Source organism: Podarcis liolepis (assembly GCF_965112155.1).
Source record: "Podarcis liolepis genome assembly, chromosome: Z".
Lineage (NCBI taxonomy): Eukaryota > Metazoa > Chordata > Lepidosauria > Squamata > Lacertidae > Podarcis > Podarcis liolepis.
In genome coordinates, this window is record NC_139570.1 from 39,979,554 (window position 1) to 39,992,001 (window position 12,448).

Sequence of the window (12,448 nt, forward strand, 5' to 3'; positions counted from 1 at the left end):
AAAACCTGTTTTTAATATTTTTTAAATACCCCCCACCTAAATAAATTAAATAAATTAAAAATTCTCAAGCGAGTCATCCGGCACAAAAGAGCCACGTTTGCCGTGCTGGACTCCCGTCGGATTTCACCCGAACTGCCTGACTGGGATTCGCCTCCCACCCCCCACCCACCCCGCGTTTTAAACAGAGCGAATGGAATTTTAGCACATTGGTGGGATCAAAGGAACGGGGAAGGAAATGGCGATTGCAGTTGTACCTTATGAAACGGGACCCCTAAAGGTCTCTCTCCCCCCCCCCCCCCACACGCCAGTCTCATCAGAAATCTGGAAACGGCTCTTATTTGTGGCGGGGGGAGGGAAAGGTCTGTGGGCTACCCCTTGATATCCTCATCGCTGGATTTACTGAAATCGAATAAAAAAAATAAAATGGGATTGTGTGTGTGTCCCACCCCTTCCTGTAGAATCCAGGGAAACGCCCCCCCGCAATGTACTTGTGAGAATGTGTTTACTGATTTATTTATTTTCATTCTGGATTTATTGCTGCATTTTCCTGAGATATGCTTTGTAAGCAGCTTGGATAACGCAGAGTCTGGGCGGCTGGTCAACGCGGCTGAAATAAATAAAATACCCCCACAGATTTGAAATCACTCATTTATTTTGGGCTGGGAGGGGGCGACGGTCGCGTGCAGGTTCTCAGAATGGCATCCCTAACAAGGGGAGGTCGGACAATCCGTTCATAAGCTGTTGTTTAAAACAAACAAACAAACAAACAAACAAAAGCGCCATTGATTTCATCAGGAGAGATTCCAGCAGGTGTTGGAAGTCACAGTGGAAACAATGGACATGAAATGTGTTGGGAAGGGGCGGGATAGGGAGTGGGAATGATCTGGATCCCACTTCCCAGCACTGAAAAATAAATTCAATTTCAGTCCATTAAACCTGCTTCTGGTTTATGCCCAGGTAGGATTAAAATCCATGAATGATGAATCCGTGTGTTTTTACGGATTTTTTAAAAAGTTAAAACGAACATCAATATAATTAAATGAGAACTACTGTTGAATTATGATTATGATTATGATAAAATTTATGACCTGCCCTTTACCAACAGATCCCCTGGGGAGGATACAACAATTTAAAAGTGTTAAAACATAATACAGTCACAGGAACAGGGCTGTATTACTATTATTATTAATAATAATAATAATAATTCGACTAGATTATAGAATCAAGTTCCTTTATTTCAGTGGGTCTACTCTGAGTTAGTCGGATACAACCTATTATTATGCATTGAGCCAATCTTAGGAGTTAATTCCTAAGGGCCAAAGTCCCTTTGCCGCCTCCCCATTAAAATATTTGAGAGTGCTTCCTCCCCCCCCCAGGTTGACGGGCATTATTATTCAAATGGTGTGTGCGAGCCTCGTCTTATGATCGATTATGTCGACGGGGCTCACCTGGGCTCTCCCAAAATTTTATTCAACTTGGCACCACTGGCAAACAAACGTCTAAACCCCATGCATTTCCGAGGGAAGTTTTCACACTCCTGTTTGACTTTCATGCTGAAATAAATGTAAAACACATATGCCTGAGGAAATCACTGTCATATCTGCAGTCGCGATATCAATTCCTCCTATATAACTTTTCCATCACCGAAGTCCCACCACTTTCCAAAAACCATTTTTGGACAATTGGATCCTGACCCCAAAGGGAGATAATGAGTTCGTGGTTTCTAAATCGTGTTTACTTGATAGATTATATTAATCGCAATGAAGCGGGTTTCCGATGCGTAGTGCAATAGGGCGCAGGCAGAGATCACCGTTTAGGTCCTGATCGTCAACAGGTCGCCTATGGACCTTATTCCCGCGGAAGGCTGCTGATAGTGCGCGCCTAGACTTTTTTTAGACGCAAGCACACGCGCACACACACACACACACACACAAGTTCAGATCGCGATTCCAATCCAAGCGTTTTTGTAGCCGCTTCTCATCCGTGGGAATAAATCCGCAGTTTCATTCCATGCGCGTTTGCTTGGGAGTAAATTCAGTGACTGCCTTCTTTGCTAGGAAATCTAGCAAACACGTGCTTAAACTCTGCGCAATCCTGGTACCAGTGCCACTGACGTGTTTGTGTGTGTGTGTGTGTGTGTGTGTGTGTGTGTGTGTGTGTGTGTGTTCAACCAGTGGATTTTATAACTACTTAGGTTTGTTGGCTAAACTGTGTGAGCACCTTGAGACAGAAAGTGGACGAACAAGAAGCTGCTTTTTATCCCATTGGCAGCGCCTCTCTAGCAATTCAGACAGGACGTCTATCTCCCAACCCTACCTGGAGATGCCCGGGGTCCAACCGGAGACCTTCTGTGTGCACTGGCGTAGCAACTCCCGCCGGTGATCACCCAAAGCTGCTGAGCTTTTTGTGGGACATCGCCCTACCCAAGCACCCGGAGGGACTGTGTCTCCCAGTCGCCCTGCCCCTGCCTTCCTATGCTACTGTCTGCGTCCAAAACAGACGCTCTCCCACCGGGCTGAAAATACTTTATCTGAAATATCATCTGAAAGTAGATGACTCTCCAAAACTAGGATACAACCTCCCATCTGCTTCCTTATATTCTGCCGTAAAATGCATAGATGTTGGTGGAGAAAACCAACGCTTGAAGGAGGTGGTGGACTTTGGTAAATTTCGAACGGGGACTGTCAGCTAAACTAAATAAACGAAGCCAGCCGCACAGACCCAAGCCAATTTTAATCTGGAGCAGCCCCCACTGTGTTAAGTGAAACATCCTCCCAGGAAAGCGGATGCCTAGGATAGGATAGCACCCATCGAACTCTGCCGGACTGACTTCTGAACAAGTGTAGGAATTCGAGGATATGGCAGTGTACCACCTGCACTCTCGGAGCGAAGGCCAATGGCTAGGAATCGCAGGCGAGGAGAGCGCCGCTGCGCTCAGGACCTGCTTCTGGGATTCCCTTGGAGGCGTTGGGTTGGCCACTGTGACCACCGCAGGAGACTTTGGCCTGATCTTTTGTAAACTCCGGTACAGATCTAACGACACTGCGCGCATGGGGGTGGGGGTAGGAGAGGCAACTTCCCCCCTAAATCAATAAAAATAAATACAAATCCCTCTAACAAAAATCCCGGCTACGCCAACGATTGCAGGTTGCACTGAGATCACCGCTCCAGGCAGGGGCGGGTCTATTCTGAAACTAATGAAGCTTCAGCTTCAAGGCCGCTTATCTCGCAAGGGTCCCAGAAGCAACCTCATTCCAAATCGCTTTTTAAAAATGGGTCTAGTAGACCTAATTTGAGTTGCATGGATTGGAGTGAAATTGCTTGGGTTTTTTGTATATATTTTAACAAACCCAAAGTTTGAGAGTCAATAGCACAGATGTTGTAAAGGTTGTTGCAAACAACCGCATTGAAGAAGATAATAGTAGTTACCCAGACCTGTTGCTGGTTGCAAAGAGGCTTCAGGCTTCAAGCTTCAGGGCCCCCAAAAAGTAGGTCGGTCATTGACTCCAGGTAGTTACAAACCCAAAACGGCTGCGGAAAGGAAAGGAAAGGAAAGGAAAGGAAAGGAAAGGAAAGGAAAGGAAAGGAAAGGAAAGGAAAGGAAAGGAAAGCCAGTGGTGGTGTAGAGATTAGACTGCCGGATTTGGACCCTGGGAGGTCAAAATGATTACGATGATCAATCACAATAACCCTGTGAGGTAGGTTAGGCTGAGAGGCACTGACTGTTTCCAAGATCACCTAGCGAGCTCCATGGTCGACTGGGGATGTGAACCCTAGTATCTTAGGTCCTAGTCCAACACTCTACCCACTGCACCACACTGCCCATGAAATTGTCTGCGCACCCTTGCCCCACTGCATCTCAGTCCCTAACTCACAGGGTTGTTGTGGGGATTAAATGAGGAGAACCGCAAATGCCACCTTCGCGTTCATTGGAGGGGGGAAACTGGGATAGATAGATAGATAGATAGATAGATAGATAGATAGATAGATAGATAGATAGCCAGCAGCACCAGAAGTAACCCTACTGCATCGCCAGGAGGCTATGAATCGAGGCCACGGGATCCCCAGTCGCTGCGGAGAGATCCCCTTTTCCTTTCCGGGAACTCCTAACTAGCATGTTATATTTTTAACCTGTTCCAAGTCGCAGAGCCTGTTGGAACTTGGCGGAGGGCGTAAAAGAGTAGGCACCTGCTCCTGGAAGCAGGTTGGTGTCCACCTCGCCCCGTTCTCATTGAGTGACCGCAGAGTGGGGCGGGTGGAGGAAGGAGTGTATGCCTTTCCTGTGATTTATGCCTCGGCCAAGGCGTGTAGGAGCGAGCTTCCCGCTCGACCGCGCTGGCTCTGAAGGCTCCGCTATAAATTACCCGCTCGCCGCTGCGCAAAAGCTGCCGAAGGCCGGCGGGGAATTAAAAAGCCCCAGAATGGGCCCTTTGAACGCCAGGAAACCACATTTTTGAAAAAGGCAAAAGAAGGGGGAGGAGGAGGAGAGCCAGGAAAGGCTAATTAAGGGAAGGTTCCCTCACTATCCCCCTTCTCCCAACAGACATCGTGGAAGTACCACGATTGGAGAAGTCCATTGATCGGAACTCACGGGCTATTAGACTTTTCCAACGGAGAAAAAGGTGTCGCTGGCACATGTTTCCAGGAAAAGCACCCAGAAGTCTTAGGGCCCGTTAAAAAATATGCAACCCCCTGATCCCCTGTGAATGCATACTTGAAAGTAAGCAGAATTGTGTTGCATAGAAAGCTGCCTTATACCGACTCAGACCGTTGCTCCATCCAGCTCAGTATTGTCTACACTGACCGGAAGCGGCAGGGTTTCAGACCAGGTGCTTCTTCCGGTCCTTCCTGGAGATGCTGGGGTTTGAACCTGGGACCTTCTGGGCGCAAAGCTCTACTGTGAGGCAGGGCCCATTCCTCGTTGCCTGGGGTTGGTTTAGTGGGATTGACCTCCTAGCCAAGGTTGCAACTTCGAACCTAGGGCTGAGATGCGGTGACACCCCGCCTCCACCGCAATGCTGTAGGACTTTAACGCCCACCAGAGCCCCGGCCACCGTGGCTAATAGCCGGGAAGGATGTGGGGTCGGAGTACAGCAACATCCGCAGAGCCACAACTTCCCTGTTACTGTAGAGTCCGGGGCGAAATCCCCGGCTTCCATTGATTCCGAACGGCAAAGAGATCCCATAGGCAAGAGTGTTGCCCCCGGATGGGCGTTCTCATTGGCGAATGTTCATCTTACATAAAAGGAAAATATAAATCCAGTCCTCTTACTTATCGGAAAACCATCAAAGCAAACGGCTAATGCTCTCCAGGAACCAATCAGATTAGCATGGATACCAGGCTGCCTGCACATATTTATGATGTTCTGCAATGGTTCCCTGTTGCTATCCCATAGACTAGCCTCTCCCCGCACCCGCTATCGCAACATTCCTGGCAACGGGTCTGGCAAAAACAGCTTCCTTCATTCGATGCTAGAAGCGGGAAATTAGGACCACCGTCCACCCCAAAAAGCATTTGGTTCACGAGTCCCCTGGAGGCAAAACTAAACGTTGCGAAAGATTACCTTAAAATAGAGCGAGATATCACCACCACCACCACCACCATCCTGGCTGGAGTGTTTTTATGCTTAGAATCTTATTTTGGCACTGAGCTATACACTGTATAAATTTGGTGGTGGTAGTGGTTGTATCCAACTAATTTTACTTCGAGTAGACCCACTGAAATTAATACACCCAAGTTAGTCATTTCATCTATTTCAAAGGGTCTTCTCTAACATTTGCTATATTAGAGCAGCAACGACGGCGACGACCCCGTTTAACGCGTGCTTGGATCGCTTTTGCAGCCCTGTAACTGTTCCAGATGTGATCCTTACGTGGAATAAAGTACAGTGGTACCTCAGGTTAAGAACTTAATTCGTTCCGGAGGTCCGTTCTTAACCTGAAACTGTTCTTAACCTGAAGCACCACTTTAGCTAATGGGGGCCCCTGCTGCCGCCGCGCCGCCGGAGCCCGATTTCTGTTCTTATCCTGAAGCAAAGCTCTTAACCTGAAGCACTATTTCTGGGTTAGCAGAGTCTCTAACCTGAAGCGTATGTAACCTGAAGCGTATGTAACCCGAGGTACCACTGTAACGGGCTGGATTCGCTTCGTCCTCACAAAACAGCTCCTTTCCGCAACTAGGGCATTGGAGATCGGGGCCGATTAGAATAAAGTAAACCCCTGGCTGGGCTCCCAGGCCCATCTACTTTCGGGTTAAGATTGAAGGGGATCTGATTTGTTCACAACTAGTGTGGGAGAACTCGAACTGAAACCGAATTCCGACGTGCTCCCCTGGAGAGCTTGGTTGGAAAAATGGAGGTGGGTCGGAGTGGGTTTTGCCCCGCAGCAGAGCGCACACGGCCTGGGGTGTGAGTTCCGCTTCGGGAGCGCCCGCAGGAGTGTGTCTGTAGATCAGCCCTTTTCTATGAATGGAAAGGGGCGCTCTGCAGAAAGCAACCTTGATTCTGTGCAAATAAAATTGGAGCAAACCAAACCGAAGCAAGGAAGGATAATTCTCCCTCAGAAGTAGGAAAGGGGCAAAACGCATTCCCCGCCACGTTCCCTTTCCTGGATTGCGTCCTCACTAGGGCAAAGTGGGACACTATGGTGCTAAAGCAGCGTTTCTTGCAGGCCTCTCGGTGAAAAGGCTCGGGATCAATGTTACTTTATTCCGCTGCAACCGGATATAAGAAAAGGAGTTAATTCCGAGTGCTAATGACAGGGATCTCGAGGTATGAAAAGAGGAAATCCTCGTTGGTTTTGACAAACCGAAGCAGTAAGTAAAAAGAAGGGGGGACGGAATCCAGCCAGCGAGGCCCAGGAAATATGTAAAGGCAGCCCAACTTAAGCCAGGGAGTCGCCCTTAAGTAGTGCCGAAAGGTGACTCTTTTGGCAAACTGCTCTGGCAACCAAAGTCGGACGAAGCAAAGGTGGGCGGGGGTTGGGGGTTGGGATAAAGAAACCCCAGCGAAGGAAATGGGTTGGATTTAAGCAGGGTTCTCCAAAGCCGGCTTGTTAGCTGAAGGAGAGGGAGGTAGTAGTTAAGATTTCCTCTAAAAGTGCCAGGTAGGAAGATCTCCTGCTCTTTGGCGATAGAGAAATTCCCGAGGGGAGGAAAATGTGCTCTGCTCTTGGAAAGGGGGGACGAAGAAGAAGAAGAAGAAGAAGAAGAAGAAGAAGAAGAAGAAGAAGAAGAAGAAGAAGAAGAAGAAGAAGAAGAAGAAGAAGAAGGGGCGCATTTCTAGATGCGTCCTACGCTTTTGGAGAGGTTCATGGGCCTTTGGAGAGCGGCAGTGCGCCCTGGGCCGCTGGGCGCGCATTCCTTCTTCGCAACTCTCCAACCCAGCTGCATCTTTTAACATACATATACATTTTTATATTTATATATTTTACGTTATAATGCCTCCACCCTTCTGGAGGAGCCAGCCGTCGCGGCCCCCCTTTCTCTCGCACCCTTTCCACAACGACCCACCCACCCCTCTCCCTCCCTCTTCCCCGTAGGACCTGGCGGCGAGCATGTCAGAGTTCACGAATCTGGTTTAGGCGCTTTTAACTTCCAGCTGTAAAAAGACGGATATTAAAGCCCTCTAATGGATCCCGCGCGAAAGAAGGGATACATTTTCACGTTTCAGAACGGGGAGTGGGGGAGGAATTGCGTCTGGGATAACACACACAGCATTAAACATTCGAAAGGGGTGGCGGGTGGAAGGAAAGACACCATCAAAAGCGAGCTGAGGAACGCGCCGTCCCCAGTCACACACACACACACACACACACACACACACACACACACACACACACACACCCTGCACCTGGCATTTGAGAACAGAGTGAGGAGGTCGAGGCTGTACAAGGGCATTTGGATAGGGCGTGTTTTCTTTCACCTGGCAAGTTATGCGGGAGAAAGGCAGGAGATATCAAGACTGGTCAAGGTGATAGCAAGACCTGGTATAAGCTAACAAAAGGAGGCAGGGGTGCCAACTTAAATAAAATGATGGGGGCAGCAGCTAAGCCCTGACCCGCATACTCAATCACAAGACGTGGTGCATGCACATCATTTGAATGGCAATGCTAATCAACTTGGGGAGGGCGACCCCTCTAATATTTTATTGGGGGTCCTGAAGGGACGTCTGCCCCTAGGAGTTGGTTCCTATGGAAGGAGCTGTGTGCATGTGTTTAAGAAACTACTAGAAGGGAATATGGGGAGGGAGCGCATTCCAGTGTACTTCCCAATGATATTTGTGTGCGTGCGTGCGCGCTAATGGCGTGGAGAAACTGGATACGGAGAGGTCCGTTCCCCCCACTCTCTTATAATACTGGAACTTGGGACCATCCGATGAAGCTAAGTAAATAGCTTGTTAAGGCAATGGTCTGCCTCAAAGAGGCTCCGTTTTGCTGCTGTTCCATGGGCAGATGTGAAACAGCAACCTAAGCGTCGTTGAGTTCGCTCCTGGAGGAATATCCAAGGTTCTGAATGACACTGAGCTCTTCTTCTGGGTGTTCATTTGGTTCTTAGGGCAGAAGCATTCTGGAGAGGGGGAAGCTGAACCACTGAAGAAAGTGGGGGAAAGGCTGAGGCTCAGTGGTAGGGCTGACATTTTGGCATCTGAGGCGAACTACAAAATGGTGCCGCTCTGGTCAGGGAAGGAGGGTTGAGTGAACGTCAGGAACAAGGGGGAATCAAATCAACCTTACCTGATGGTGTTCCGTTGCGCCAGAAGCGGATTAGTCACGCTGGCCACATGACCCGGAAAGCGGTCTGTGGACAAACGCCAGCTTCCTCGACTTGAAAGTGAGATGAGCGCCGCAACCCCAGAGACTCCTATGAGACTTAACCGTCCAGGGGTCCATTACCTTTTTACCTTACCTGATGGTTGAAGTGCTATTCAAATGGGCCTGCTCTAAATCAGCCCAAGACAGCCCAGAGGGCAGCCACCTCCTACCTAAGGGTAGTAAGATGTCAGGAGTGCCTCCCATTGTCAGAGAGGGTGCTGTAGAAGCAGCAGGTCCAAGGAGCGCATGACAGCAGCAGCAGGTGACACATTCCTCGGAGGCCAGATCTGCTGCCCCAGTGGTCACCTCATCTTGCCTCAGGGGTGGGCAGGCGGCCCTCTGTTAGAGCATCTGATTTCTGCACAGAAGGCGCCTAGTTCAATCCCTGGCATCCCCTAGTAGGGCTGAGAGAGTCTCCATGTCTGAAACCCTGGAGAGCTGCTGCCAGTTCGTGTAGGCAATGCTGAGCTAGATAGACCAACTGACTGCCTCAGTAGAAGGCATCTTCCAATGTTTTTAAACTGATTGCCTAAATGATATTTGGCGTGTTCAGTGAAAACAAATTTAGCATTGGAGGAATGATACAGGGTTGTGTTCCAACATTAGTCCTACTCAGAGTAGACCCATTGAAATTTATCGGCACTAAATTCAGCATTAGGTGTGTTAAATGTCAACAGGTCTATTCTGTGTATAAATTAGATGGAGGCAACTCAATGATTCTCCCAAAAATGGACATGGAAAGAATAATGTTAGCAAAGTCTCTCATTTTGCACACCTTGAAAAGTTTTAAACACACCTTAAGTTAGAGCTATGCTTGGAAAGTTTAACAGAACAACAACTAACTACTACCCATCACAAGAGACCATGAACTTTGGTTTAGGTGACTCCATCAGGATTATTGGGTGCTTTTAGGACAGGACTTTGGGGGAAGAACTCCAGAGCTCCGTGGATAAACCAATTGGCCTTAGCAAGGGACAGATATTTAAGCAAAGCAGGGAAAAGAGCTTTTCACCCCTCAAGCAGTAGAAAATTCCCACTCCTGCATCAGATTTAATAGGTGGAGTCGGTGGAATTTCCCAATATTTTTCTTCTCCACCCCTTTTAAAAAATATATTTGCCCAGTATTCCTCTACTTTTGTCAGATTCATATAACTATTTACTCCCAACAAACATAAACACAAATTTAATAAACAGCAACTAATGATAACGATGACAATGACATCATCATCATTTGTTGTGGGATAGGGGGGTTGTTGTCTTCACTGTTACCCCTGCTCTGAGTAGACCCATTGGCATTCATGAACATGACTAAGCAGTGGTGTAGCGTGGGGGTGCAGGGGGGGCCGGCCGCACTGGGCACAACATCTAAGGGTTAGGGTTAGGGGGCACAAATCCATGGGTTAGGGGGCGCAAATTACTTGCCTTGCCCCGGGTGCTGACAACCCACGTTACGCCACTGTGACTAAGGACTATTCATTTCTGTGGGTCTGCTGCTCTGAGTAGGACTTGCAATCCCCTTGCAAAAATTGTTTGTTTTAAAATATATTTTTTCCTTTCTTCATTCTATTTAAATATAATGGCTTTAAATACATATTCTAGGGAAAGGGGTGATGTTTACACATTTAAAGTGCTTGCCTCTCCCAAAGAACTCTGGGAACTGTAGTTACCCGTCACAGGACTACAATTCCCAGCACCCTTAAACTACAGTTCCCAGGATATTTCAGGGTGGAGTCATGTGCTTTAAACATATAGTGTGTGTGCAGGCTTCAAAAATATGATTATATCTTCAACTTCTGGTTGTTGTATTAAATCAGTCCATTCCTATTTTTATTTTACTGTATTTTTACGCAGGTCAAAGCCCCACTGAGACCAAAGGAACTTATGGCACTTCCTAATAGGAGTATAGCCTTACCACCATCAATTCCCCTATTCCCAATGTTCAGGTTATGAGTGCCCTTGCAATGGTGACCCAAGTTGTAAAGGTAAAGGTAAAGGGACCCCTGACCATTAGGCCCAGTTGTGGCCAACTTTGGGGTTGCAGCGCTCATCTCGCTTTATTGGCTGAGGGAGCCGGCGTGCAGCTTCCGGGTCATGTGGCCAGCATGACTAAGCCGCTTCTGGCCAACCAGAGCAGCGCACAGAAACGCTGTTTACCTTCCTGCCAGAGTGGTACCTATTTATCTACTTGCACTTTGACGTGCTTTTGAACTGCTAGGTTAGCAGGAGCAGGGACTGAGCAATGGGAGCTCACCCTATCGCAGGAATTCAAACCGCTGACCTTCTGATCGGCAAGTCCTAGGCTCTGTGGTTTAGCCCACAGTGCCACCCGCATCCCTACCATTCCCCAAAAGATGGAAATGTCAGCAGGCTTGTGGGAATCCTGTGTTCTGAAGTACATGTTATCTTCAGGGATGGAAAGAGCCCTACAGAAGGAATAACTTTTAAAAGGCCAATTAGCAATGGAGGAGGCTTGTACATTGGGCCCAATCCTTAGTCTTCAGCCAATCCCCAGTGCCTTTCTTACCAACCAGTCAGGAGACGGCTCTGCCTGTCATTAGCTCTGGCTCCCCCTACTGCTGGTCTCCTTGCCTTACACTCTGCCAGTCCCACGCAGCACCAGCCACTTCTGTCAATGGGGACTGAGCATGCTCAGTGAGCACAAAATGCTGAAGGACTATAGGTGGTTAAATGGAAATATGTAGAGTGGGGAGAGAGAGAATGGAGTACAGTGGCAGGAATCCTGAGAAGAAAAACTCTATACTGCAGCATTTTGCTGCAAGTTCCATGCTCCATTAATGGAGAGGCATGCCCAGTCCTGTGCACATTGTGGAGAAGCATCACAGTTCAGAGGTAGAACACATGCTTTGCCTGCAGAAGGTCCCAGGTTCAGTCACCATTATTTCCAGGTTGGGATGAGGAAGATTAACTGACTGGAAATCTGGGCAGCTGCTGCCAGTCAGTGTAGACAACACCAGGGGACAAGTCATTGTCTGATTCAGTATAAGGCAACTTCCTGCATTCCAGTATAAAAGTCTCATTGTGTTTAAAGGAAGCTTACAATTTCAGCCTTAATTAAGAATAGAAATAAAAAGATACACTATCATTTCCACTTCCAAGCATAGTAATATACAACATGCAAATCACCATGCATTTGATGCACACACACACACACACACACACACACACACACACACACACACACACACACCCTTCCTATGTGCAATTTGTTAAACACAGAAAAGTACTGGAAACATCAGTGCATTTTTATGGCATTCAACACACACACCCTCCAGCTTGTACCATATTGATAAAGATCAGAGTAATTAAATTACCCATAAAAACTAAATCCAAAATAATGCTTTGCCTGAATCAAACATAATATCTGTTAAGCACCAGCATCAGATACTTGACAGTGGCTACCCAAAAAACGGAATCTCTGGAACCACACGATAAAATCTTGCCCATTCTCTCAGCATCTGATGATCAGAGCTACAGTGCCTCTGCTACATGAACATTTTCAATCTGAGGGCCACACTTGCTTCTTTGCAACCACCCAAGGGCCACATCATGCCAGTGATGGCAGAAGTGGGTAGGGCAAAGGATGTAAATTTTACCTCTATACAGTAGTTTCTACATA

The 12,448-nt window shown here is 47.8% G+C and overlaps 1 protein-coding gene across 5 annotated transcripts in view; it reads right to left on the reverse strand.

The window, feature by feature from the left end:
* Positions 1–12,448, reverse strand: part of LOC310698621 (uncharacterized protein) — a 38,103-nt gene that overhangs the window by 6,467 nt on the left and 19,188 nt on the right. The window contains exon 1 of one of the 5 annotated variants that reach the window (XR_014521629.1): positions 3,436–3,974. The exons of the other annotated variants lie outside the window; for them this stretch is intronic. The gene's annotated coding sequence lies outside the window, so the exon portion shown is untranslated. Of the gene's footprint in view, positions 1–3,435; positions 3,975–12,448 lie in introns of those variants that run through there. 5 annotated transcript variants of the gene reach the window in all.